Raw genomic sequence first — 15,231 nt, 5'->3', positions numbered from 1 at the left:
CAAAGAAGGAAGAAGAGGTGTGAAATCTTGCTTCAAAGAAATCCTAGTCCCAAGTAATGAATATTCCACCCCCTAGTTAAGAACCTGTCAGTAAAACACAGAACCACCTACCCCCGGCGCATGCAGCTCTCTCTCAAGCTCACCCACTCAAAATCTCTCTCCTTTATGCGTTTTACATGCTGTGTCAGGTCTATCCTTGAATTCTTTCCAGTGAGAGACCAAGAGCCTCTGGCAACATCTTTAGGACTGAACAGGATGAGGCCTCAGGGCTCAATGACTCTCCAGTTCACCCAGCAAAAGCATCACTACATGGACTTTGGCCAAGAGTGATAGAGCGAGGTGGTAGAAAGCTCACATGGAGAGGAAAAGTAAAGGCTGAGGAGGCTTGTGCACTGTTTATCATTTGGAGCTTCTGATAGGAGGTCACCACATAGTGTGCTCTGTGACCACATAGGGTGGTGGCCCTATTAGAGTAGAAATAATGACATTGTGTGATTAGGCAGAGAAAGAGCCTGGATTGATGTTTTGCATTCCTCATTTCCTGCTCTTGGGTTGCAGTACACTAAGTTATTTCTGGAGCTTCCATGAACACAAGTATGCTGAGAGTGCTGTAACTAGAAAGAATCTGAGGTCTTCAGGAAGGGGACGCTTCATGGGAAAAGGTAACTACTGTTGGACCATAGATATTTGCAAGAAGGTTAACCGACACCTAAAGACTAGGAGTTATTAAGTACAAAGGACAGCTAAGACCTGGAGGACAGTATTCAGGTAACAGACTATTCCTTCCTCTATTATGATATTGTATGTTTCCATCTATTTTCAGATGTTACAGAGGGAGAAGTAAAGAAAAAGGACAGATTAAAATCCTAAATTGACTGGAATTCAAATCTGCCCACTTCTAAGTAGAATTGAAGTCAAATCATTCATGAGCAATTGATTTCCATTTCGGAAAGTAAAGAGACATATAGTTCTGCCCATCAGAATCATAAAATGGTTATAGAAAACATTTATGCTTGCTAGACTCTGTTTCTAGTCATTTTAAATATATGAACTCATTTTATTCTCTAAACAACTCTTTGAGGTAGATACTATTTTTATCAACAATTTAAAAATGAACAAACTTAAAAGACCTCATAATTTAACTAGTAGTAATGCTATACTTCACAATGGGAATATTTTCTATCTACTTAATATTATGCACATTTTCTTTTTTCCCTCCAGCTCTCTTCTTCATAGCATATATTCCTTGTTGATAATAAGTATTACATTTTTTATTTGTCTCATTTTTAACTTAGCCACTTGGAATCTTTAGGCTTTTATATTCTTTCCTTTAACAATATTGTTCCCTCATCTCCCATAATTTTTTACTTGTGATTTTGTGTTATCAAGCAAGCTGAGCTAATAAAAGATTTTACTCTATATGTTTCATGTCCAGATAGTTCATTTGAGCTGATAGACTTTCACAGGATATTCATAACAATTAATTCACAGAGTTTTTATAATGTGAGTAGAAGCAGGATAAATGATTCATGAATTCAAGGGCCAGAATAAGTGTCCAAAAATCAAATAGATTGGTGAAAGTCCATATGATATACTGTATTACAGTATATGTGATATATTGTTCATATAAAATAAATTTATTTCCATTATTTGTCAGCAATCAAAACAAGTATGAAATTGACTTTCCCAAATTATTATTTGAGAAATTTGAGCATAATATAAGGATCTAGACCTTGAAGTCTGACAGATCTAGATGCCAGTCCCAGTTCCTCTAGCTTCTTAGGTGTTTAATTAGAGACAAATTCCTTAGCTTCTCCAGTCATATTTTTTTTTAATTGATAACATAAGAATTGCAATATCTATGTGGCATAGTATTTAGGTGAGGTTTGGCTCAATTTTGAAAGGAACTGACTTAGTCCAGGGCAGAAAAGAGAATAATCACTTTATCATCATTATCGTCACCACCACCACCACCATCATCATCATCTTTATCATCATTTCCTAATCATGTTATTTCTTTTCAAAAAATCAACTATTTATTGGATGCTGAGTGTGAGCAAATCACAGTATTAGTGATTGGGACACATTAATGAACAAAGCAGATAAAAAAACTGTCAGTCTCTTTGGGCTGCTGTAATGAAATAACACTTGGCTATAACAAAATAATGACGGCAGACTACAAACAGTATGCTTTAAATGACAGAAATGTGTTTCTCACAATTCTGGAGGCTGGAAGTTTCAGATCAGGGTCCTAGTTGGCGGGGCAAGGACCTTCTTTCAGGTTGTGCCTGCAGAGCTCTCACGGTGTCCTCATGTGGTGGCAGGGGCAAGAGAGCTCTCTGGAGTCTTTTTTATAAGGGCATTAGTCCCATTCATGAGGGTTGCACCCTCATGACCTAATTATTCCCCAAAGGCTCCACCTCCAAATACCATCACATGGGGCATTAAAATCTCAAAATATGAATTTGGGTAGGACACAAATCTTCGGACCACAGCAGTAACTCTTGCTCTTTGCTGTTTACATTCTATCAGGATATAGATCAACATCACACAATAAATTAAATATAGAAGTAAATCATGTGGCCTTTATATAAGTTATTAAATGTCCTGGAAAGCAGCAGGAAGTAGAACAGGGTAGGCTCTATCTTGACTGTTGATTTGAAGGAACCAGGGTAATGGATAGTCCTCATTGGAAAGGCAAGATTTAGGCAAATGATTACAGGACATGAGAAAGTTAGCCAGAGAAGGTGTTTCAGGCAGAGAAAATGATCATGGCAAATGCCCTAAGACAAGAGCACATGTGAAGCTGGAGAGATTATAGGGAGATCAATGTGGTTGGAATGGAGTGAGTGCCTGGGAAAGAAGGGATTGAGGTCAGAAAGTTAACCATGGAGATAGATTGTGTTGGTACATGGAAGCCACTGTAAGTGCTTTGGTTTTATTCTGAGTAAGATGAGGGGCCATGCAGAGTTTGAGCTAGGAACAGATGATGTGTCAACATCTTCTCAACCTGCAGTGAATCAGTGCTGAAAACACTCCCAGCATATAAGAAATGGATCCCCTATATTCCCTAATAGTTATATGACATCTGAACTTTTGAATTGCCAAGTTTTATTTTAATTGGATTTCTTCTTGCATTTGTATCATTCAGTAAAAGAAATTTTAAAAGAAACACTTCAGAAACAAAACTCATATATATAGAACATAAAAAGTATGTATTTCATGAAGGAATAGCAAGGATGGATTTCATGTAATAATAGAGTTAAAATTTTGTATGTCACTTACTGTATGGTCATAAATCTATATATTAATATACCTCTATAGCCCTACATATTTTTGGTTATTATTTATTACACCTACAGTTCTCTAAAGTATTTTTGTTTTTGTTTTTGTTTAAAAGATTTTTACCCATTTGACAGACAGAGATCACAAGCAGGCAGAGAGGCAGGCAGAGAGAGAGGGGGAAGCAGGCTCCCTGCTGAGCAGAGAGCCGGATGTGGGGCTCGATCCCAGGACCCTGGGATCATGACCCTAACCGAAAGCAGAGGTTTTAACCCACTGAGCCACCCAGGTGCCCCTCTCTAAAGTTTTTTAAGCATGTGCTCAAATATATACTAAACTAGGTATAAGATGTTTAATGAGTTGAAAGCAAATAAATTAAAAACATTCATAAATATGAATAACTTTATCATTTTAAACACACTGGTTAAGGATTGTGATTTGAAACATTGAATATGCCACTGATTTGCATTTGGTATTCCTCTTCTTTTTTTTTTTTTAATTTTATTTTTTATAAACATATAATATATTTTTATCCCCAGGGGTACAGGTCTGTGAATCGCCAGGTTTACTCACTTCACAGCACTCACCATAGCACATACCCTCCCCAATGTCCATAATCCCACCCCCCCCAACCTCCCTCCCCCCATCAACCCTCAGTTTGTTTTGTGAGATTAAGAGTCACTTATGGTTTGTCTCCCTCCCAATTCCATCTTGTTTCATTTACTCTTCTCCTACCCCCTTAACCCCCCATGTTGCATCTCCTCTCCCTCATATCAGGGAGATCATATGATAGATGTCTTTCTCCGATTGACTTATTTCACTAAGCATGATATCCTCTAGTTCCATCCACGTCGTCGCAAATGGCAAGATTTCATTTCTTTTGATGGCTGCATAGTATTCCATTGTGTATATATACCACATCTTCTTTATCCATTCATCTGTTGATGGACATCTAGGTTCTTTCCATAGTTTCCATAGACATGGCTGCTATAAACATTCGGGTGCACGTGCCCCTTCGGATCACTGCGTTTGTATCTTTAGGGTAAATACCCAGCAGTGCAATTGCTGGGTCATAGGGGCCAGATGGCTTGCCAGGGGAATTCTACCAAACATTTAAAGAACTAATTCCTATTCTCCTGAAACTGTTCCAAAAAATAGAAATGGAAGGAAAACTTCCACACTCATTTTATGAGGCCAGCATCACCTTGATCCCAAAACCAGACAAGGATCCCATCAAAAAAGAGAACTACAGACCAATATCCTTGATGAACACAGATGCAAAAATTCTCACCAAAATACTAGCCAATAGGATTCAACAGTACATTAAAAGGATTATTCACCACGACCAAGTGGGATTTATTCCAGGGCTGCAAGGTTGGTTCAACATCCGCAAATCAATCTATGTGATACAACACATTAATAAAAGAAAGAACAAGAACCATATGATACTCTCCATAGATGCTGAAAAAGCATTTGACAAAGTACAGCATCCCTTCCTGATCAAAACTCTTCAAAGTGTAGGGATAGAGGGCACATACCTCAATATTATCAAAGCCATCTATGAAAAACCCACCGCAAATATCATTCTCAATGGAGAAAAACTGAAAGCTTTTCCGCTAAGGTCAGGAACACGGCAGGGATGTCCGTTATCACCACTGCTATTCAACATAGTACTAGAAGTCCTAGCCTCAGCAATCAGACAACAAAAGGAAATTAAAGGCATCCGAATCAGCAAAGAAGAAGTCAAACTACCACTCTTCACAGATGATATGATACTATATGTGGAAAACCCAGAAGACTCCACTCCAAAACTGCTAGAACTTGTACAGGAATTCAGTAAAGTGTCAGGATATAAAATCAATGCACAGAAATCCTCTTCTTTTTTCTGTCCTATTCAGAAAGTGATTTGATTTATAAACATATTATCAGGGGCAGCTTGGCCCTCAGGTAAGAGGGCCTCATCTTGGAGCCATTTAAGCATTTGCCTAGCTTGTACTCACACTGAAGCTTGGGCAATAGCTAAAGGAGGCTGTACAAAGTATAAATTGGAGAAAGAGTTAGAATCCAGAGAATCTTCTAAAAGTATAGTTCAGAAGCCACATCAACACATTTTCTACATTTTTTCTCTTATATACATTAACCTGGTCGTTGTAACTCAATGACTACTCAGTAACTACGTGTATCTGGGTTCACACTATACCCTAGAAATTAAAATACAGGTGTCACTTGTTTCCTACATCACAGACAAAAAAGTGTTCAACTTCCTCTAGCATTTAGTCTAAACTCATAGCATTGCTAGATGTTTTAGAAACTACCTGTCCCTGTCCTTCACATAAACTAGAGATACAGAGAAACAAAAGGGCATGCCCACAATCTCATAGCTAAAATAAATGCTCTGTACTCAAGCTTTCAGACACATAACTGCTTTCTGAGAAGGCTTATTTTTGTCCATGTGTAAGGAAACAATTCTTATTTTAGGCAGAAGTATTCTGCTACAGTCATTGAAAGCATGATGCCGATTTTTGTCATAAAACCAAGGTGACGTGATTGAGAAGGAACATCTGATGGAGTAGAGAAAGGAAAGTCAAAATCTAAATGATTCATAAAAGACTGCCTTGGAAGTGGTTAACTCTGGTACCAAACTGGAAATTCCTTGATGACTCAGGGCCTAATACTCATCTGTGCTTGGCAAATTAATGGAGAACTGAAGGCTTGCCTCAGACAGGAAATTGGAATTTAGTGGGTAGTTGAGTAGTAAAGAACAGCTCTGCAAGAGGAAGAATAAAAAGTTCCCTTGTCAGGAAACTGACATGAAGCTTTTAGTCTCCAAGAAAAAGCTCATCCACTCTGGAAATCATGTTACCATGAGTATGATAAAGTTGAGATGCTAGCCCAGAAAAGTGGTGAAGGAATTAGGTGTTAACAAAGAAAATAAAACTCTCAGGCAGAAAAACAAAACAAAACAAAACAACAACAACAACAAAAACATATAATAGCTTTTGGAATGATGTCCTCTTGACTCAAATTATATAACTGAAATTATATTTAAATTATCATAGAATAAAATTCAAATATTTTGGTTTTCAAGTGCAGCACATGTCTTATGTCAGCAATGTGTGTGCTGTTTTTGGTAGCCAAAATAAGAGAGGAGAATAGGTAGGTTTTTAATAGAAAATGGCCAGGGACACTAAATATTCTGTGATGTGGCAAACACAAATAGTTATCCCACCCAAAATGCTATCAGTTGTCCCACTGAGAAAATGACTCAAAAGATATCTTTTCAATGAACCACATCTGTATTCTCAATGTTGAGTCCAGAGACAAATGGAAGATGCTCAAAACATGTTGAATGAAACAAAAAAGAACTTCTCTATAACCGAATCTATTTTTAGATCTTTGTATATTTCCTTTTCATTAATATTGGGTTCAGTGTTTGAAAAGATCTGGACTATTCCCTTAAGGAAGGTCTAAAATTTTCTAATCTGAAATATAAGTCCAAGGATCATATTTCACAGAGGAATGATTGCAAGTCAAAATAATGAATCAGTGAACTAGGAGGGTTAGAATGTGCTGATACCATGAGGTGATAAGGGAAGGGAATGGTGACTGCTATTATCCTAGCTTTTTTCCCAGATTAACTCCAGAAGTACAGAGGAGTACACATTCCAGTATCCTGTTCCGAGTATCCTATGATGGTGTTTAATGTCCAAAATGTGCGAGGAGAGCCTGAAGGAGTTGTTTTAAGAACAAATCTGAGTCCAGTGCAATGCCTCAGAATCTAGGTCTCTGCTCTAGACACTAACATGATCTGAAGCAGACACCTCCAATCAAAGATCTTGAACCACCCAGTTTAAAACATTCCCAATTCTTGAAGAGTGACTTTGACTTTTTCTGTTTGCTCAAAGTGTTGCTTTAAAACTCAAGATGGAATAATGAGGGCACTAACTGCTCCACTACCTTTGGGACTTAAGCACTATTTTACGACCCATGGCAAGCTTAGTCATTTTTCAGTCCGTAAATTATCACATCATAGTTGTCAGCGCAAGATGATCATGTAGGAAGGAGGAAAGGTGAGAGACCCATACATGTTTCTATATTCAAAAGGGAAAAGAAGATTCCATTGTGCTTTTATAATTAAGCTTCTGTCCCATTTGTGTGTCGTATGTTTTTAATTTTATGGTCTTTATTCTTGTATGCCAATTTATTGATAAAAGTTATCAACTCCATAGAAAATATTTAGAGACATTTTAGTGTCTATAACTTCATTGTGCCCATCGTTTTCTTGTGGGTCTCCTAGAATATTTTCAAAAATGTCTCTGCTGCTTAATATAAAATGTTATTTTTAAAGGGAGTAAAACCCTTCATTGTGTCAGTGTACATTTTCACGATTTAACTTTTATCGACCTTATCAAAGACCTTGGAATAAACTCAAAGTAGATATTACTTACAGATTCTATGAATAACTAATGATATGGTTATAAAGCAATTTGCCAAGGTATTAAGTACCCATTGGTATTAAGTGTCCAAGGATATGCTGACTACTGGGAAGTAGCCTGCTCATATAAAAGAAGTAAATTCACTCCACGAAGGCAAGAGCATATGATTTACTATAAATACCTTCTCAGGTATTTAAGAAAGGATAAACTTAATTCACACCACTGAGAAATGTTCTCCCAATTTATTTTAGAATATTATCTTCATCAAGGTTGTATGTTAAACCCAATTCCCAATTCCCTCCCCTAGAGCCCATGATTCAGTACCTTCAGTGTGTGTATGAATATGTGTGTATAACTGTGTCCAGGTAATTATTCTGATGTTGGTAAAAGGTACACTATGCAAAACCCTACTGTAGATCAGTTTGAGGTTAAAGCTTAATCTACACCAGTTATCCTAACAGAGAAAATTTAATACAAAGAATTATTACCTAGGTATAGAAAACTATAAAAAAGGTGGGGGGGAGGTGAAAGAGAAACTAAGGTGAGTTCGAGGTTCCTATGAGCAGCCCTAGGTTTTTGAGGGGACTCACAGGATTCATAATACAGTCATATTCATGGCTATGATTTATTAAAACAAAATGGTAGCAAAATCAGCAGAAGGGGAGGATTCATGGGTTGATATAAGAAGAAAGCAGACTTGAAATTCCAAATGTCCTCCTTCCAGTGGAGTCTCACAGAATGCTCTTAATTCATTCAGCAATGAATTGTGGCAACATATGTGGACTTTTGTTTACCAGAGAATCTCATGAGACACTCAGTAACCAAGGGTTTCAATGGGGGTGGTCATGTGGGCACTCTCTGCCTATCACCTACCAGAAATCCAGACCCCCAGAAGAAAAGCTGGTACTCAGTATAAACGACAGTGTTTGCAGTTTAGGCACAATAAACCATTTTTATGAGGGAAGGGTAGGAACCAATCAAAAATCTAAGTTCCCAGACACCAGCCAGGGGCCAGCCTTGCAAGCAGGACTCTTTAAGTGGAGCAGTGTGCCCCTCACCCCGCCTGCTCTTTTTCACACATAAGGTGTTACAGAGACTGCCACCACCGGAAGCAGTCACCACTGCTAGAGTTGAGGAAGCAGTGAAAAGAGGTTTGCATTATTAAAATTCAAAAGTTTGGGGGAAGGGCCTCTGGAGTGAAACTCAGTCCTCTGGAAAGGGGGCGTTACTCTCCTGGCCATCCTACCCCTGAGTCAGAGCAGGGCTGTGTGGAGCTGGAATCGAAACATCTGGCAGGGGACAGTGGTCTCAGATGCTTGACACTGATGTCTCAAGGGGGCTCCATGAACTGGTTCTGCCAGTAATAGAAACAATTCAATTTGGAATACCTTCCGTTTTTGTAAACTGCCACAGCCAAGGGGAAGAAAGAGTAGGGCAATGCTGACTGGAGCACGAAACCAACAGTTAAACAAGAAAGAAGTCCTTTCTAGAGCTTCTCAGCCTGTGCCTAGCGCCCTCTTTGTGTAGAGCCTGATGGGACCGCTGGCCAGGCTAAATGTGGTTTGCAGTTTCAGCAGCAGCCTTACTGGAGTCTGGAAAGGTGGATTTGGAGCTCATAATCAAGAGCTTAGTAGCCAGCACAGGATTTTGTAACTTTGCTCAGACATTCCTTTGGAAACCTAAAAAGTTTATGGAAGATAATTCATACATATAAAATTGTGGCCAGAAACATTTGGAGTGATGCTGTAGGAATATTTGCAATGGCAACACACACTACTACAGTGATGTGTAGAATGTAAAATGCCTGTGAAAAGTAATATATCTGTGTACCAGAACACCGCTTGTTTCCATTGGGTGGCTCCTACTCCATTTCCACGGAAAGCTAATTGGGAAGGGCAAAAATCAGAATTAGGTCACATTATCCTGGATGGCATCCTGCTCTGCGCATTCTGCAGCTAGGAGGTAGGTACTGTAGACATGCAGTGGCCATGGCCAAGTTCAGTAAAATTTTCGTCTCATCTGATATGATGTTTTTGAATATCACAGCCCAATGTTCTTTTAGTAGAAAAATGCAGCCACTTCTATCCTCTGTCTTGCTGTCACCCAACTGATCTGACTCTTATTAACTTAACCCTAATTACTTCTACTTCCTATGTGCACAGAAACATCTGGGTTGCATTCAGTCCAAACAGCAGCAGGCAAAAAGATGGAAAAATGGCAGTTATCATATATTGATCTCCTAGCATGAGCCAGCCATTTTCCCAAGTACTTATGCATTATCACTTATGTCTATAAAAATCCTACAGAGATTATTTTCCATTTTATAGATATGAAAGCTAAACTCATGTTCATAGAACTCTAACATCTGTATTCTTCATAGCAGGCCCCACTGCACCTAAATATTTCACGTTAAACTTCCAGTTTTCTTTCTTGAACTTCATACTCAATCCATTACCATAAACCGAGCCTTGGTTTAAGAGAAGGAATCCAGAAATAAAAGTCATAATACTTAATCTCTGCCCTTCTTTTACTATAACTAATTGGGCTACCATTTATTTACCTTACAAATTAGCATAGCTGACTTCTAAAGAATGTAATGAGATCCAGTGGAAATATTATAAGCCTTGCAATCAGACTTAGAAGGTTTTAAATCCAAGCTCCCACCATATTATCCAGGTGAGCTTAGAGGTTCTCTTAGCCAATTTTCTCAACTGCAAAAATGATATAATACTTAATCACAAAGGTATTCCAAGAGTTAAAATTATGCATATAAAGTGCTGGTTATACTTCATTTCATTTGTGAAACTGATTCAATAAATTCCCTGTAAAGTTTTAATCACAGGTCAAAACTTTCCATCACTTGTAAAATTGCTTTGGAGTATTTGGTGAATAAACAGTTCTCTTTATTCCAATTCTAAATTTAAGCCCATTTCGCGATCTATATTTTTCATTTCCTTTCTGGCTCATGCTTCCAAAATTTTGGCTACCAAAAATAAAACAAAACAAAAACAAACCACATCCATCATGCATACTGTATTCTTGCCTGGTTTCACCGGCCACTTTATCCCTCACATTTTTCGCAGAGTCAAGTCAAATTATTTTATTTTTAAAACTAATGCTTCAGGTTAAATCTAAAAATAATTCCATATAATGGAACCAAAGTGCTTCTCCCCTAAAGTGTTTCTCCCCTCTTTCTTTATAGCAGCATTTTTGTTTTTGTTTTTATTGTTATATGAGTTGAAAATAAGACTTTACTATTATACTTCAGAAAACAATGAAAATGTATGCTGTGATGTGGGAGAGAAATGTGAAACCCTGGAAAAGCCCGTGTTATTTCTTAATTGCAAATCTGAGCATTTTAATTATTGAAGTAAAAAACTCTGGATGATGTATATTTAATTAAGTCATTTCCTTGGATCAAGTCATCATTACCTCTTATTTGCATGTTATTTATTTTCATCTGTGGCATTTGTTAGATTTGTCATGGATTTCTTCTCCAGTTGGCACGTTACCTTCCAAGATAAAGTCCCACAATCTGTTAAAAATGAGCTCTTTACCACAGAGTCAACAGGAATTTTACAAGCAGAAAAAAGTAAAAAAATTCTGAGCATATAGTTAAGACTTTACAAGGAATTCATTGAATCCGTTTACAAACTAAGTCAAGGATGGACTTCTGAAAGATGATGCATACATAATAATAACAAACAATGAAAAGTTGAAAGTCTAATAATGTAGATCCAACATTTTCTATTAGAGATACGATTAACAGACATAAAATCAATGTTATACATCAGCCCAAGAGGAATATAACAAAATGAAGGCCAAATATAGGTGACTAAACAAACGAAAGCTTGCATAAACTCACATGGGGGTAGACTAGCCCTCCAGAGGAAGTCTCCTGTATGCAGCAATTCAGATACAGAAGCCCATGCAGCACCTCCGTGTCTCAGCTGGTTAAGTATCACTCTTCATTTAGGCTCTCATCATGATCTCAGGGTTGTGAGAAAGGGCTCTACACTGGGCATGGATCCTGCTTGAGATTCTCTCTCTCTCCCTCTTCCTCTGCCCTTCCTCTTTCTCTCTCTCCCTCTAAGAAGAAGAAGAAGAAGAGAAGGAGAAGAAGGAGAAGGAGGAGAAGGAGAAGAAGAAGAAAGAATAAATAGCATAGTTATTTATTCAGCTATGAATAAATATTCAGTTATGAATAAATAATAAATATGCTATGAATAGCATATTCAGAGATACAGAAGCCCTCGCCCTGTAACTGTGTTGTCTCACCCTGCAGTTCTGTGATGCTGACAGCCGAGGAAGAGGCAGTGTTGAGTGTAGCATGCAAGTTCTTCAATGCCTTGGTACAGAAGTGATGCACATCACTTTGGCTCACATTTCTTTGCTTAGGTCAAGTCAATAGTCTCACATAATTAAAAAAGGACTTGAAAAGTTGAATCTTCCTATGAGACCAGAAAGAAAGAAGAACAAAAATTAGATGTACATTAGAAACAAACAATCATAGTAAAAAAAAGTATTTTGTATTATATTTATTTAGTAAAAACACACTGACTCCCTATATGTGCCAGCATCTGTGCTAGATACTGAGGATATAGAGGTAATCAAAAATAGGGACTTTTTAAATCTTCCTATAGCTTACTGTTCAGAGTGAGATCTCTACTTACCCTCTTTAAGTAAACTATGCAACTCTCAGTCAATCAGTTGGCCTCGTTCTTCATCCAAACAGAATGGCTAATAGGCTTCATACTAGATGTGAGGATACAAAACTGCTCCAGACTGACCTTGAACTACAAAGTTTCCGGCCTTGGTACAATTGGATGGTTGTTTCTGGCCTAACTGAAGTCACAGCCTTACAAGGATTTCATAAATGGGTGCCCAAGGGTGCAGCTGCTACACCTTGACTTTCCACGATACATGTGCAAGAGTTATAAAGCAAGGGGGCTGGATTCAGCAGGTGTTATATTAAACATTGGTTTCCAACCTGGGGAAGCAGCACTGGATATGCTGCCCTAAATTCCATACTGCATTCAGTGTCAAAAGAGGAAAAAATATACAGATGAAATTTAGAGGTACAGGGCTTACGACAGGCTCAGGGGTCATTCCACTCTGGTCTCAGTGTGACCCTGGATTGGTATGAGAGCATAATTTCCATGAAAGGCAGGTTTCATCCCGAGGTTGCTATTTGTTTTAAGTAAGAGAGAATGAAACCAGGTTCTGTACCATCAGCCCAAGAGAGTTTGGAAGAAGTTTTTTTTTTTTTTTTAACATATTTTAAAATATTATTTATTTATCTATTTGACAGACAGAGATCACAAGTAGGCAGAGAGGCAGGCAGAGAGAGAGAGGGGGAAGCAAGCTCCCCGCTGAGCAGAGAGCCAAGAGCCGAACTGGGGGCTTGATCCCAAGAGCCTCTGAGCCAAAGTCAGAGGCTTTAACCCCCTGAGCCACCCAGGTGCCCCTGGAAGAAGTTATTTTTTGAGAGATTTTTTTCCTATACAAAAACATGGGCTAAATGGGGAAATGAAAATTAAAGAGATTTCATAAATTTAAATGCATTTAAATACACTCTAAATGAAATTGAGATACCTCAAATAAAACTCAGGGAGAACTCAAATAATGATAGCTACAAAGAAAAGAATGAAAATAAAGCAGAGTCCCAATAGGGATGAAGGGAAAGCTGAATAATATACTAGATGCTAGTGGTACCTGTGCCAAAGTAGTCTAAATTCTCTCTAGAGGTGGTCATAAATATACTTGACCCAGTCTAGACAGAGGCTACAAAAAGTGGTCTTGATTCTAAATTGAATAATTTGCCAGTATGTCAAATCCTTCAGGTGCAAGTGACATTCAGTATTCAAGCCATTTTCCAGAGTTGCTACTGAAATCCACAAAATGAAGTCTTTGATGTTGGCCATGACATTTCTCTTCAAAATTACCAAACAAGTCGAATAATGAGACATCCTAAATAAATGTGCACAAAGATATAACAAATCTAGGCTATGAGACCTTGCTGCCTAAAACCAGTTCTACTAATTGACTTCTTGCCAAAAACTAGTTATTGCTTTGATTAAATTACTCATAAGAAATACTCACTGTGAAAATGGTTCTCCAATAAATGAAATCTCAAGCCATTTTGGTAGTTGCAAATCACTGTTGCTTTTGACTTCTGATAGTGCATATTCCAAGATATGATTCAGTTACACAAGCATAAGCACATGACTATTTCAGAGTGTTAAAGAAGTGTTAGAGACAATCCTTCCCTTTACAGGATCTATAATCCAGAATAAACACATTTAAAAAAAAAAAAAGGTCTGTATTAATCATAACAAAATACCAAGGGTGGAATGGCTTCAATGATAGGAGCTTATTTTTCACAGCTTTGGAGGCTGAGCAGTCCAAGATCAAGGTGCCAGTAAGCTAGGTTCCATTCTAAGGCCCCTGTTCTTGCCTTGTAGATGGTTGCTACGTGGCTGTGTGCTCATGTGAATTCTTCTCTGTGTGCATGTGAAGTGAATGAACAAGCTCTCTAGTGTCTTAGAAGAACAGTAATTCATCATGAGGACCCCACTCTCATGACCTAATCTAAACTGAATTATTTCTGAAAAAGCCCATCTCCAAATACATTGGGGTTCAAGGTTTCAACCTATGAAGTTTGGGGGGACACGAACACTTTGTCCACAACAAGAGCTGCATAAGGACAAGAGCACCAGTATTTCAAGAAAGTAAAAAAAAAGCATTAGAAATAATCATTTTCTTTATGGAGCATTTAAATGAAAGAAACTTATGAACAGACAATAATCAAAATCTGGTCATACATAATCCCAACATGGCAGATTATAAAAATAGTCATTCATAAAATGAATAAAATATAAATGATTATGGCCTATATTAATAATAATAAATATATGGATATCTTTTTTTGATAGTTAAACATATAGTATATAATATAGACTATAATAAATAAATATATATTTACTATAGGGAAATATGTGGTTCACATACAGTTAAGATAGTCCTAAAAGAAAATATAAATGCTATATGATTTTATGGAAGATACAAGGTTTATACTGGGTCTTATGTTGCAAAGAAATAATACCAACTCTTGTTTTAAAACCCAATCCATTTTATTGCCAAAACGCATCACAGGACTTTAAAATATCAGGTCTAGACATAGAGATTAGAGATATTTGCACGAATAGATATGGGTTATAATTATACAGTATTTTAACTGCCATACAAACCAGTTTTAAGTGTGATTGCTTCTTCAAGAGTTTCTGATGGTCAATGTTATAAGATGTGTTTGCACTTTAGATATTGGAGAAGTTCAACAAACATTTTGTATTGGGAAATCCAAGGATACTGCTTGAATACAAATGGCTAACCTTGCTAATGCATGTAAGAATAAACTTACTTCATACATTTTCTAATATTTTATTCTCTTTTATGAATATTGCATGTTATTTTGTCTTTGACCAAGATACAAAGATTCCTCTTAGGTAATTAT

The sequence above is a fragment of the Lutra lutra genome, chromosome 2 (assembly GCF_902655055.1).
Source record: "Lutra lutra chromosome 2, mLutLut1.2, whole genome shotgun sequence".
In the NCBI taxonomy this organism is placed as follows: Eukaryota; Metazoa; Chordata; class Mammalia; order Carnivora; family Mustelidae; genus Lutra; species Lutra lutra.
The sequence above is the reverse complement of the archived record's forward strand: the minus strand, read 5'-3'. Positions refer to the sequence as shown.